At 38.5% G+C, this 12,557-nt stretch overlaps 1 protein-coding gene across 2 annotated transcripts in view; it reads right to left on the bottom strand.

Annotated features, from left to right (window-relative positions):
- il1rapl1b (interleukin 1 receptor accessory protein-like 1b) overlaps positions 1-11,499 on the bottom strand; it is a 214,946-nt gene extending 203,447 nt beyond the window's left edge. For both annotated transcript variants that reach the window (XM_058792186.1, XM_058792187.1), the window contains exon 1: positions 11,368-11,499. The gene's annotated coding sequence lies outside the window, so the exon portion shown is untranslated. The remainder of the gene's footprint in view (positions 1-11,367) is intronic.
- Between the last annotated feature and the right edge of the window lie 1,058 nt (positions 11,500-12,557).

Raw genomic sequence — 12,557 nt, 5'->3', positions numbered from 1 at the left:
ACTGAATTTGTCCTATAGGACTAAAAATGTGTACCATCAACAATCACAGCACAAAACTTACTGTAAAGTAAATTAACTATTGTGAAAACATTTGAGAGTTTTGTGCACATTGTTTTGAGAAAATTATTGGCATGATTTGTAATTTGTATGAAATGAATGAAAATGTGCAATCTGTTTAGAACAATTACAAAGATCACTGTGTTAACTGTTTTGAGATCAGTGACCTGAGTTTGGAGAAATGTGTCAAATCGATTGAGAAAAACTGTAATATAGAACGCTGATTAAACTGACTTGGAACTACCTGTGCATTAAACGGTTATACTGCATACCTGCCAGCCAATCAGAATCCAGTATTCAGACAGACTATGGAATAAATAAATAAATAAATCTATGTATCCATCAATCCATCCATTTATATATCCATCCATCTACATTTGTTCACTCAAAATGTCTGAATTTCACTAAATTATCTCACACCAAAAAGTCTGTTCAGTTTTTAGTGAATGAATATGAAAGAGTGAATGTCAAAGAATGAAGTATGGAGGCGAGAACATCAAAGTTCAACACTAGATCAGCTGGTTTAACATTTAAAACGGTACAAACCGAGAGTAAAGTGTGTTTGTTTCTTTCTTTACAATCAATGGCACTTGATATTTTTGTGTTCTAATGCTTTCAGGATGGAAGTTCAGACCAAACACCAGCGTCTCCTTCATCTCATATTCTGTCTTGAAGACAAACATCAGCACGCTGGTTCTGTATGGATGCTGTGATTCTGACATGTCTCCTTCAAACATTTAACACACACACACACATCAGACAGCTCCTCAGTGGCCGGGAAAGAAGGAGAGACAGACAGATGATAATGAAGATCCCTAATTCTGCATTCATGCGTCAGACTCTGGAGGCGGAGAACTCATGATGCTCGTGATGCTCAACGCATGCAGAAGAGCTGCAGAGAGAGGCACTTCTTTACTGTCAGGATGCCCGGTGTGTGTTTAATAAAAGATAAGAGAGTCGAACCCAAATCTTTCCAAACACACAGCACTATTGAAATTCAACACCTGAATAATTCAGTCTTCGTGCTGCTTTATGGCCCATTACGCTCTGTGTTTAGCACGACTCGCACACGTCCTACAGCGGTGGGACAGATGCGTCCGGCCCTCCTTTCACTTCCGCTGCTTATCTGCGACGCTGAGAATGCATCTTCTTTCTGTGCGAGTATGGAAATTACAGAGCGTTTCTCTGTCACATCTTTTCCCAAGCAAACCGAACACATTATGTCTTGTTTAGACTCTGCGAGGTAAAACGTTCCTGGTCTTCACAGAATAAATGTTTAAGCATTCAGTGAAGAAAGTGTCCCTCATTATGAATCCGGTGGAGCTCGACTGACAGGAACGCTAGGTAAATATTCATGATAGACCTTAATACCTCATCGATATAATAGGGCTGTCAATTTAACATGTAAATTATGGAAAGCATAATGTGTTAAAATGATTAAGGCATGTAACGCAGCCGCCCCATCCAGACCTGTCCATTGTGCGGCGTCTGATGCGTGATGGAGTGCATAGAATGCAGTTACATGAGCCTAAAATTCACAACAGTTCAATGAGCAAGAAGTTAATATTGTGTTAAGTTTTAGAATGCTTAGAATGTTAGAATGCAACTGTTTTGCAAATGAAAATGAGAACTGCTTAACATCTGTGATTAACACACAGTGGTGATTCATTAGTGAATGAATCTGCAGTTTTGAATGAATCAAGTGAGTCAATGATTCAGTGACCCATTCAAAAACCAAATCGGCTGAATGAATGATTCATTGGCTCACTCATTAAAGGGGTCATATGATGCTATTTTAAAGATCATTATTTTGTGTATTTGGTGTAACAGAATATGTTGACATGCTTTAATGCTCAAAAAACACATTATTTTTAAAATACTCTACATTATTGTAGTTCTTCTATGCCCTGCCTCTCTTAAACGCGTCGTTTTCTACAAAGCTCCTCCTTCCGACAAGTGCAGTCTGCTCTGATTGGTCAGCTGACACACAGTGATCACAGTGCATTGTGATTGGCCGAACACCACAAGCACACATCGGAAATGTAATGCCCCTTACCATAATCGCGAGCTTCAGCTTTCAAGTTATCATTTCAAGCCCGAAAGGGGAACAGAGTCGTGTGACAGACACAGTGATGATGCTCGTATGTTTTTGTACACAAGCCGCGGTTAAGACGATTTCTGATGGGCTGTACACTCCGCTGTGATGTGACCCTGTTCCCCTCACACACACACACGATGCGTTATGCGCAAAAGTCAGCATTTGAACAGTCAATAGCGAATACTTAAACTAATAACAAAACATACTTATAGTCGCTGATTCAGAAGCCCCATATTGTCTTTTTTTTTTTTTTTTTTTCTAGAAATAGTTTTTGTGCACAGCCAGCCTTGTACTCTCCTAGATTCACGAAACTGTCGTCAATAAAATGCGTTGCACAAATTCGAACATTTGGGTTGTGCTGTTGTGTTGTAAACTAATTTTAACAATGATTCCTAACTGCATCTACTTTCGGGAGGCCACATGCTTTTGCTTTCGCACAGAAACACACAGCATCTCCCCGTCATGGCTGCATCAACACTACTGCGGTTACTGAAACCACGCCTTCTTTCTTTGCGTGAGCATTTGGGCGGCATTATGCAAATATTTCCACATCGTGACGTAAACATGTGGGGGCGTGTTTGAATGAGCCGTTTCAGCCCGGTCTAGATCAGCCTTCTATATTAGATAGAATAAATCCTTTTGTGGGAGACTTTGAGCTTTGTAACTGCAGATCGTATACATGCAAAAACAGCTACATAACACACTAAAGAAAAGGAAAGCAAGAAATCGCATCATATGACCCCTTTAAGACAGTAATTTGCTGCCACCTACTGGCTCTTTTATTTATATTAAGAGTATCATTTCATTTTGTCAAATGGTTTCATAATTCAATATGCATTTAAAAACATTAATGCCCATCATTATCACTATCATTATTTATGCAATGCTGAATTAAAGTATTTCTTTCTCAAGCTACTTTTTTTGTAATGTTGATTCAATGCTTTTCTTATCCAACATAATATTGACTTTAAATGATCTTTTGGGAGGTAATTTCTCAGCCAAAATTGATGAGTGATTAATTAACCGGCACATCATGTAGGCTAATTAATGAGATAAAAAATTTGAATCGCTTGACAGCCCTACATTTTAGCACACGAGACAAACACACAGACATTATGTAATATCGCTCTTTTGAACAGAGAGCAAAAGGAGTGAGGCAGGTTTGATCAGCGATGACTGACTGCTAACCGTCGGGAGGCAGGAGGAACAGTATGATTTATAATAGCGTCTCTCTCTGCAACGCTGCGTTATTCCTCCATCCGTCACGTGGAGGTGAAATCGGCGTGAGAGGGAGCGCATCAGTCAAGCGGCTGTGAAACTGACTTCACATCACTGTTTTTACAGAGTAATGTTCACCGCCGAGACTCCAGCCACATGCAGCTAATCAGAGTTTCTGACGAATCGCCGCGAAGAGAGCTGAGCGAGAAACAGAATCGGGATACTGAGCCTCACTGACCACATCTTTGATGCTTTATCTCAAATTACAGTTTTTCAGCTGCTTACACACATTTTCAAAACTTTGCCTCTTTTTATCAAAACTTCACACACAAATCCAACAATTGCACACAAAATGCAAAATGCTTCACATCTCTTGAAAAATGAAACACTGCATTCAAAATATCACAAACACATCTCAAAAGCAAACATTTGCAAACACCTTTACCATAATATTAATTCCTGTTAGATTTGTGTGTGTTACAGAGAGAACTGTGTTGTGTTTTGCAAAAAGTGTTTTATGAAACTGAAAACTGAGTCAAAGTCTGAGAATCAGTGTCTGGTTTTGCAGATTTGGTGTGTGTTCTGCTGTTTGAGCGACAGCTTTCAGAAACTGTGTGACAAGCAAAGATTTTGTGTGTAAGCAGATGAAAAAATCTCTAAAGTCATTTATTTGTTTACATTACATGTGGATAAATGACCAACTAGAGCTTCACGATTCTGGATAAACTGAGAATGGAGAATCTCGATTTTTAAAATTGTATTATTTTTTTAAATAGATATCACGATTCTCCCACCATGATCCTGAAATTATAGACAACATCAAAATAACCTGTAATTTACTAGAGGTTCTGACAAAATTCAAATTGCTGCAATCTATTTATAAATACTTTCAATATTCAAGGAACTGTTAAAAAAAAAGAAAGTTAAACGAATGATTCAATGACTGGCTCATAAGAAAAAGCACTTGTTTCGTTCCTGAACGAATCAACATTTTTTGAACGAATCTGGTTTTTAAGGCACTTATCTCCACCTGCTGGAGCTACATTGTAACTGATATATCTTTATTTGAAGCGCCACCTTCAAAAAGATGATTTATTGTATCTACTGCACTTCTGATTACTTGAATGTTTGTAACACAGAAATAACAATATAAAAGACTTTGATGTTTCATATACATTAATTGCTGTCTCTGACTCAAACCCAGATTTGAATGTTGTGATTCAAGGGTTTAATACACAGCTGAATCCTTGATTGAATCTGTTCACGATCTGGCCACATCCTAAACATTAAACGAGGGCTTCAAAATGACCGAGAATAACTTCCCTGAGATGCTGGAGGTCTCCTTGTATTCCTGGTCTGTGAGCATGAGAGACGACAGACAGCTGTGTCTTTAGCTTTACTATTAAATGAGAAAACAGAGCTGCTGCAGCAAACACACACATAAACACACACTTCATGCTCTGTGAACTGATGCCACGCTGGAATTCTAGTACCTCCAGATCAATCTATAACAGAGCATGTGCTAGGTTAGGTTAAGTTAGGGTTAGTTAGCTCTCCAGCTCTCTCTAATAGGGTTTACAAGCATTTACATTCATCAGACAGACTCCATGGACGAGAGAGCGCTGAACATCACTGTGAAGAAGATTTACGCTGAGAATCAGAAGATGTCCTCGGTCTCTCTTTCTGCTTGTGGTTCAGTCTGTGCATCATACATGTAAAATAGAAGCTATCACTGCAGGAATGAGTAACCAAAATGGCAGGAGAGAAACCGAGGCCTGCACAGATTTCTCTGAGCTTCTACAGTTTACATCATATGTGTGAAACGCTCTGGACCACATCACCTTCATCTTCTCGCTCAGATGTCAACATACAAACAAAGAAGGGCTGGAGGAGGAAAGGATGGAAATTCTGCAGCACAAGGCGAATGCATCCATCAATCACAAGATCTCTGCAAAAATCGAAACACATCCGTGTTTGGCATCTGCCGCTGAAACTGAGGATGATTACATTTGCTGAAGCAAATAAACTATTTTCAATCATCTAGAGCAGTGTTTTTCAACTCTGTTCCTGGAGCCCCAACGCTGCGCATTATGAGCGTCTCTTTATCACACACTCATTTGAGTCATTTTGAGTCTCTGATGACCTTGAATCAGGTGTGTTTGATCAAAGCGTGTGTGCAGTGTTGGTAGGGCTCCAGGAACAGGGCTGGAAAACACTCAACAGACCGTGTCAAACACACAGAGGACAATAAAATAATCTCCAAATGGTTCAAAAGTTATTAACTAACCCTAATACTGAAAATTACATTTAAACATTTGATACCCCTGAAAGGTGTATATAAAGTCAAGTCACCATTATTTATAGAACGCTTTTTACAATGCAAATTGTGTCAGAGCAGCTTTACTGTATTAAACAGGGAAATAGAGTATATGACTGCATTAGTGTAGTAATATATACCTATGTCGAGGTAGCATGCTGTTGTACTCCTAAAGGAACCATTTTTGAACATTTTGCACACTGTACAATTGGCAGAACCCCTTGGAGAACCTCTGGACTAATGGACAGTTCTGTTAGGAACATTTACATTTATACATCTGGCAAACCCTTTTATCCAAAGTGACTTAAACTGTATTCCATGTATACATTTACATTTTATAATTTCATGCTTTCCATGGGAATTGAACCCATGACCTTGGCGTTGCCAGTGCCATCCTCTACTGTTTGAGCTACAACACTCTTACAGTTGTTTTCAGCTGCTTATACACACAAAATCTTTACTTGTCACACAATTTCTGAAAGCTGACACTCAAACAGCAAAAGCACACACCAAATCTACAAAACTATACACTAATTCTCAGCCTAAGGACAACACATTTTGTGTTAATTTTAACTCAACCATGTGTTATTCCTACAATTTTTCTACTAATATTCTCTCTCTCTCTCTCTCTCTCTCTATATATATATATATAGAATACAACACAGAATATGTAACACTACATTCTACACAAGCATCCTGGCAGGTGTTCACCGTACCAGATAACTGCATATGGAAGTGAAAATAACCTGGTGGGAAGAACTACATGTGGGATGAGAAATGGACCTGAGACACGACCGAAGGTCCGGTGATGTTGAGCTGAAGACCCAGCAGAACATCTCCCACGATCAGAGCGAGAAACCAGGTGTGAACCCCACACATGGAGAAACACACAGAACAGTCCTTCTGATGACTCACTTTCCCACAGCGCTGATGGGATGCGAGAGTCCACTCATGCGTGGTCACCAGCACCAGCTCATGCGTGACTCAGAGACGCTTCAGGTTTCCGTGAGAGGGCGGTAGTGGGCCGATTCCAGTGGGCTCGGCTGGCTGGTGGATCGCAGCCAAACTCACTTTACTTCAGTCGATCGTATAAGGATAGACAATAGAACAAAGACAGAGACATAAAGAGGCTCCTTCGGCGGCTTCTCCACGCACATCCAGCTTCTGAGGGTAGCTTTAAAAACTGAATATTTATCATTAATATCTGAGTCATTGTCTCTAAACACACTGATGGGCTTGTGTTCAAGGAAAACTCATCTCTCTTCAGGGGCCTCATTTATAAAACATGCAGATTTGATCTTAGAGTGTTTGTACGTTAAAATCCACACCAACATAAACAGTGTTTGGGGTGACTTACGTAGTCAGATTACTTTTTTTCAAGTAACTAGTAAAATAACGCATTACTTTTAAATTTACAATGAAATTTCTGAGTTACCTTTTCAAATAAGTAAAACAAGTTACTTTGTTTTTCCATTTTTTCACTGACAGCTCTCCTGTCCTCATGTTGAGAGAAATCGAGAGTAAGTGCAGAGACAGAGGCTCTTCCTTCAGCCTGAGGCTTATTCATTTCACGTTTGATGTCAAATGGCCCTTACAGTTGCCAAAAATATAACTTTTGGGGTTTGTTTTATTAAAAAAACAAATAAGCAAGCCCAGCTCAGGTGACAAAAAGTAACGCAAAAGTAACATAAAGCATTACTTTCAATAAAATGTAACTAAGTAACATAATTAGTTGTTGTTTTATGAAGTAACGCAATATTACCATGCATTATTTACTTTAAAATTAACTTTCCCCAACACTGCTTATAAAATAGCCTCAGATGTGGGAAAGCTCTTATGTTGGGTTCTAAGCAGATATACAACTTTTTTTTTTTTTTTTTTTTTTTACAGTATTGCAAGTATTAGAAAATCTGTAAAGGATTTGGATGTTGACTGGTGCTCCATTATAAGCTAATGGCATTAATTAGGGAGCGTTTACAAGGTGGACATCTGAAACCATTCAGCTGCACACAATTTCAAGATCATTTTTGATTTATAGATTTCACAACTAAGGTGTATGCGCATTTTTGTTCATATGTTCACTTCAATGAATCACATGCACATTAGATCAAATGTAGGATGGTTTCTACAAAGCATTTTATAATGAGGCCTCTGGTCTCCACTACATGGAACTTCATGAATTAGGTAGAAAACCCACATTTACTGTTAGTACCTAAACATGAGCACAAAGTCTAAAAATAACAGACAACTGTCATAAAACACACACACTCACACACAGCTTCAGAGAGATTACTGCCACCTTCCTTCCAGATGAATGTCAAATCAGAGTTTGGCTTAGCTTTGCTTTCCTCCAGAGTAAATTTCATCCCGTCATCAGCAAGAAGAGCTTCTATTCCCTGAAGCTCACAGAGACGTCAGCGCCGCTCACGAGCCTCAGAAACAGAAACGCTGGAATCACATTCACAGATGCAGAGCAGTCGTGAACACTCGTTCCCAGCGGGTTACGCAGCAACCGGAGCGCAATCTGACCCTCAGAGGACTGCGTTACAAAATATAGAGCCAAACAACCAGGAAACAAATGAAGAGTTTATTTGCAAAAACAGATAACTTTATTGTGTTTTATTGTGTTAGTTAGCTGTATTTTTTAGTTATTTTTTAACCTAATCAAAATAACCATTTTGATGGAGATTATTTGGAATGCACAATGAAAAACATGATTATTGAAAATTGTTAAAAAGGAGTTATCTTCAACTTTAGACTACAAAAACTTTGCAGGAACATTGCTTTGAAATGTTTCTAAAACGTTGAAATGTCCAGTTTTCCAGTTATTTTAAGGTTACAAAAACATTTCTGACAACGTTCTACCAAATTTTTCAGCCAAAATATAATATTATTTGAACGCTTATTTAAAATTTTCCATGAATATTAAAAAGTCCAGTTTTCATGTTATGATTGTAATGTTATTTTATGGCTGCAAAAAAAAAAAAAAAGGTAACACTTTATTTTAGGGTCTCTTAACTAGTTGCTTATTAGCATGCATATTACTAGAATATTAGCCATTTATTAGTAGTAATTAAGCACATATTAATGCCTTATTCTACATCCCTAATCCTACCCAATACCTAAACTTAACAACTACCGCACTAACTATTAATAAGCAGCAAATTAGGAATTTATTGAGGGAAAAGTTATAGTTAATAGTGAATAAGTGTTCCCTATTCTAAAGTGTTACCAAAAAAAATACAATATTACAATATTCCATTAACTTTTTACCCATAATATAATGTTATTTGAACATTTATTTTTAATATTCTAAGAGCGTTAAAATGTTCAGTTTTCTTGTGGTGACTTGAATGTTATTTAAAGGTTACAAAAACGTTTCTTGCCACATTCCGTTAACTGCATTGTTACCCAAAATGTAACGTTATTTTTAACGTCTGTTTTTAATATTCCACAAACTTTATGTCACGATTATAACATTACTTAAAAGTTACAAAAAAAAACGTTTCTTAGAATGTTCATCAACGTACAAACATCGTAAGTACGTTTTCTCTCAACGTTCTGAGAATGCATATCAAACATTAACAGAGTTATAAGAATGTTCCATAAACATAACTTTCAGAAAATGTTGTCCTGCTGCCTGAGACGTCTTAAAAATCAGAGAGGGACTTTATGAACCTAAAGATGCCATTCACGTCCAGCAGGCCAACAAGACTCCATTCAAATCTTCAAGTAAGTGTTTTAAAGTATCTAAATTACTAAGTTATTTATTATACAACTCAAACCGGCAGTATATGCTGTACGGTGATGTAAGCTGCCCACCTCTGACACACAGAAACACTCATGAAGTCCATCACGGAACGGACGCTGTGTTAATAACATCCCTCAGGACCCCAGAAACATCTTTCTGCCCTCAACACCTGAAATAAATCCTCACGCTGAACGCTGAAGTGTTTTATAGACGTTCTCCTGCGGTGTGTTTGAAAACAGCACTTTGCTAATTCTTCTATAATTATTATACATGCAGCTTTTATGAGCTCATAGTAATTAAGAGATGAAATGAAAATGGAAAATACTTCATTTGTCACACTGCAGGACCATGTAAAATGAACTAAGGCAAAACGATTATTAAAAACTAAAAAGAAATGGTGAATAGGACCTAAAACATCATGATGACACTACAGTAACATATTTAGTCCATCAACATGTTATGCAGCAGCAACCCAAATATAAATGTTCAACTTCATTAATTCACTGAAATAGTTTGCATTAAACTTTCCAAAAGCTACATATCTGACAAGATGAGGTCTTTACAGCACTGGTATTTTGATATCAATATGAGATTAATGAGCTGCGCAGGAGCGAGTGTTCATGCCCGAGGCTGACGAGTCTCATGATCGCAGGAAATCATGTAATTGGCATCTATTTAAGATCTGAGAAACAAGCTCCACCAGACCTCAGAACAGTTCTATTAAACCTTAAACCTGGAAGAAAAGAATTAATGATTCTTTCAGAAGAGGCTTCCAGCTGAGTTTGAATGGGGATCAAACACATATGTGTTCATAAAAACAAACAAACAGAGGATTACTGAAAATTAGTTACATTTCTGAAACAGTAAACCAGAATTATATGCTTCATTTTTATGAACAAAACCGCATGAAGAAATCCTACTTTGATGAATGAATAATGTGCTTTCTGTGCTCCAATGAAACATATTTTCTCCATTCCCATCATGTTTAAATAATCTGAACCATCTGAGATCAAGCAACAGTTTCTCAGCAAACAGATGGTTGGGGCCAAATGACACAAGAAAAGCACTGAAATGATGGTGGAAATGCAGTTTTGTGAAGCAAGAGCCACTGCGTCCAAACCAGAAACAACTTCAGCTGCACAAACCAATGAAACATCCACAAAAACCAGCCTGAACACACATTACACAAGATAAACATCATCCACAACCTGAATTATCATCTGAAGGCTGAATATTCAAGAGACATTAACCTTATTTCACTCGTTTCTTTTCTTTCTTTTTTTTCTTTTTTACGTTTACTGGAATCGTTTTCTCTTCTATCTCTCTCTCTCTCTCTGAGGTGACAGATATGATCCTTCATGGAACTCGCCTCACACACACACACACACACACACACACACCGACTCTGTCCCGCTATCGCGTCATTTCTGAGATGCTGCAAACGCGTCTGTAAGAATGAAAACGAGTCTCAATAAATACCGAAGATTCAGTCCAACTCTGGTCTCTCTCTCACACACACACACACACACACACACAGTTAAAGCAGAAACACACTCATTTAAACGCATTAGTGTGTGTGCGCGCGCGGTTCATGTTGGCTAATATTAATTTTAATTTTTACACGAACTGTAGAAATCGCTGCAGTGCAAAGCGCATTAGAGGAGACAGAACCCTCCACAGCAGTCAAATAAACCCGATCATGTTTTCAATGCTTCGCTTTGTAAAACGAATCCTAATAATCAATCAATTTGGTCTTATGAGATATAGCTATATTTCTTTTTAAGTTCATCTCATTTTCGTTGACGAAGATAAATTTGATGCGACTGAACAACAAAACATTTAAATGCTTTAAAAAAAATAATTTCGGCATCAAACTTTTATAGATAATGAGCGAGAATAAATGTGCCAAATTTAGAATCGTCTCACCCAAAGTAATGGATCCAGATATCAGCAAAGACCGAGTGAAACCATCAGATCTGAGGAGCCAGCCTTCTGCTCTCCCAGACCAACAACAGATGAAGGAATTCTGAGGAAATCAGGAGGAAAAATCCACATCAGCCGCATTTGTCATGAGATAAATCCTCTTCGTGGCGCGCAGGTGAAGATCGGACTGACAGCGAGATCAGATGATGAGGATGAAGAGGAGGAGGAATCGAAGATGAAGATGAAGCATCAGTTAAACGTGTGTTTTCTCGTCATTATCTTCAGCGAACATGTGTGTTCTGGAGCAGGTCCAGTATCTCCATCATCGGCGGATCGAGGAGCATCTCCCGCACCTTCAGCCCGCAGTGCGCCTCACATCACCGGCTCAGACACACAGCAGAACACCGCCGGACTCTGCTGGAGCTCCCTACAGCACAACGATGAGAGAGAGAGAGAGAGAGAGAGAGAGAGAGTCAGTCACTGCAGACGCGCACTGCCGCCCAATGGAGAAGATCTTCTGATTCCAGCAGCCATAATGCAGGTGAGACACACACACACACACACACACACACACACTGACTGGTTTCCATTTTTTTTTTCTTTTTTTTTGTAGAGATAGGCTTATTGGTTTTTACTGTACAAACCGTAATTTATATCGCCCTACACCTAACCCTACCCCTTACAGGAAACTTTCTGCATTTTTACTTTTTCAAATAAAAAATACTCACTCTGTATGATTTATAAGCGTTTTGAAAAATGGGGACATGGAGTAATGTCCCCATAAATTACCTTCTCCTTGTAATACCTATTATACAAATTTGTGTCCTCATATGTCACACACACACACACACACACACACACACACACACACACACACACACACTGGCACTGGCTTTTTGGTTTTATTTGTAGTAAAACCATGGTTAATTTCACACACACACTTTGCGTCAAAAGGACATTGAAAGTTCATGTTTATAATGATCCGGGGTTCTGAGCAACAGCACTGAACGAAGCCAGTGAGTGATTTTACTTTGACATTTTAATTGGATTTCATCCAACACACAACCTGACACTGACAAACTCACGCTGACATGTGATTTCCAAGGACTCTCAGCGAGTCTGCTGTGATGGCTGATGGCTGGACTGGGATGTTCCTGGTGTGTGTGGAACGTGAGGCTCATGAATGGCTCTTG

The sequence above is a fragment of the Onychostoma macrolepis genome, chromosome 11 (assembly GCF_012432095.1).
Source record: "Onychostoma macrolepis isolate SWU-2019 chromosome 11, ASM1243209v1, whole genome shotgun sequence".
In the NCBI taxonomy this organism is placed as follows: Eukaryota; Metazoa; Chordata; class Actinopteri; order Cypriniformes; family Cyprinidae; genus Onychostoma; species Onychostoma macrolepis.
Note: the sequence above shows the minus strand (reverse complement) of the source record. Positions and strands in the feature narration are given on the sequence as shown.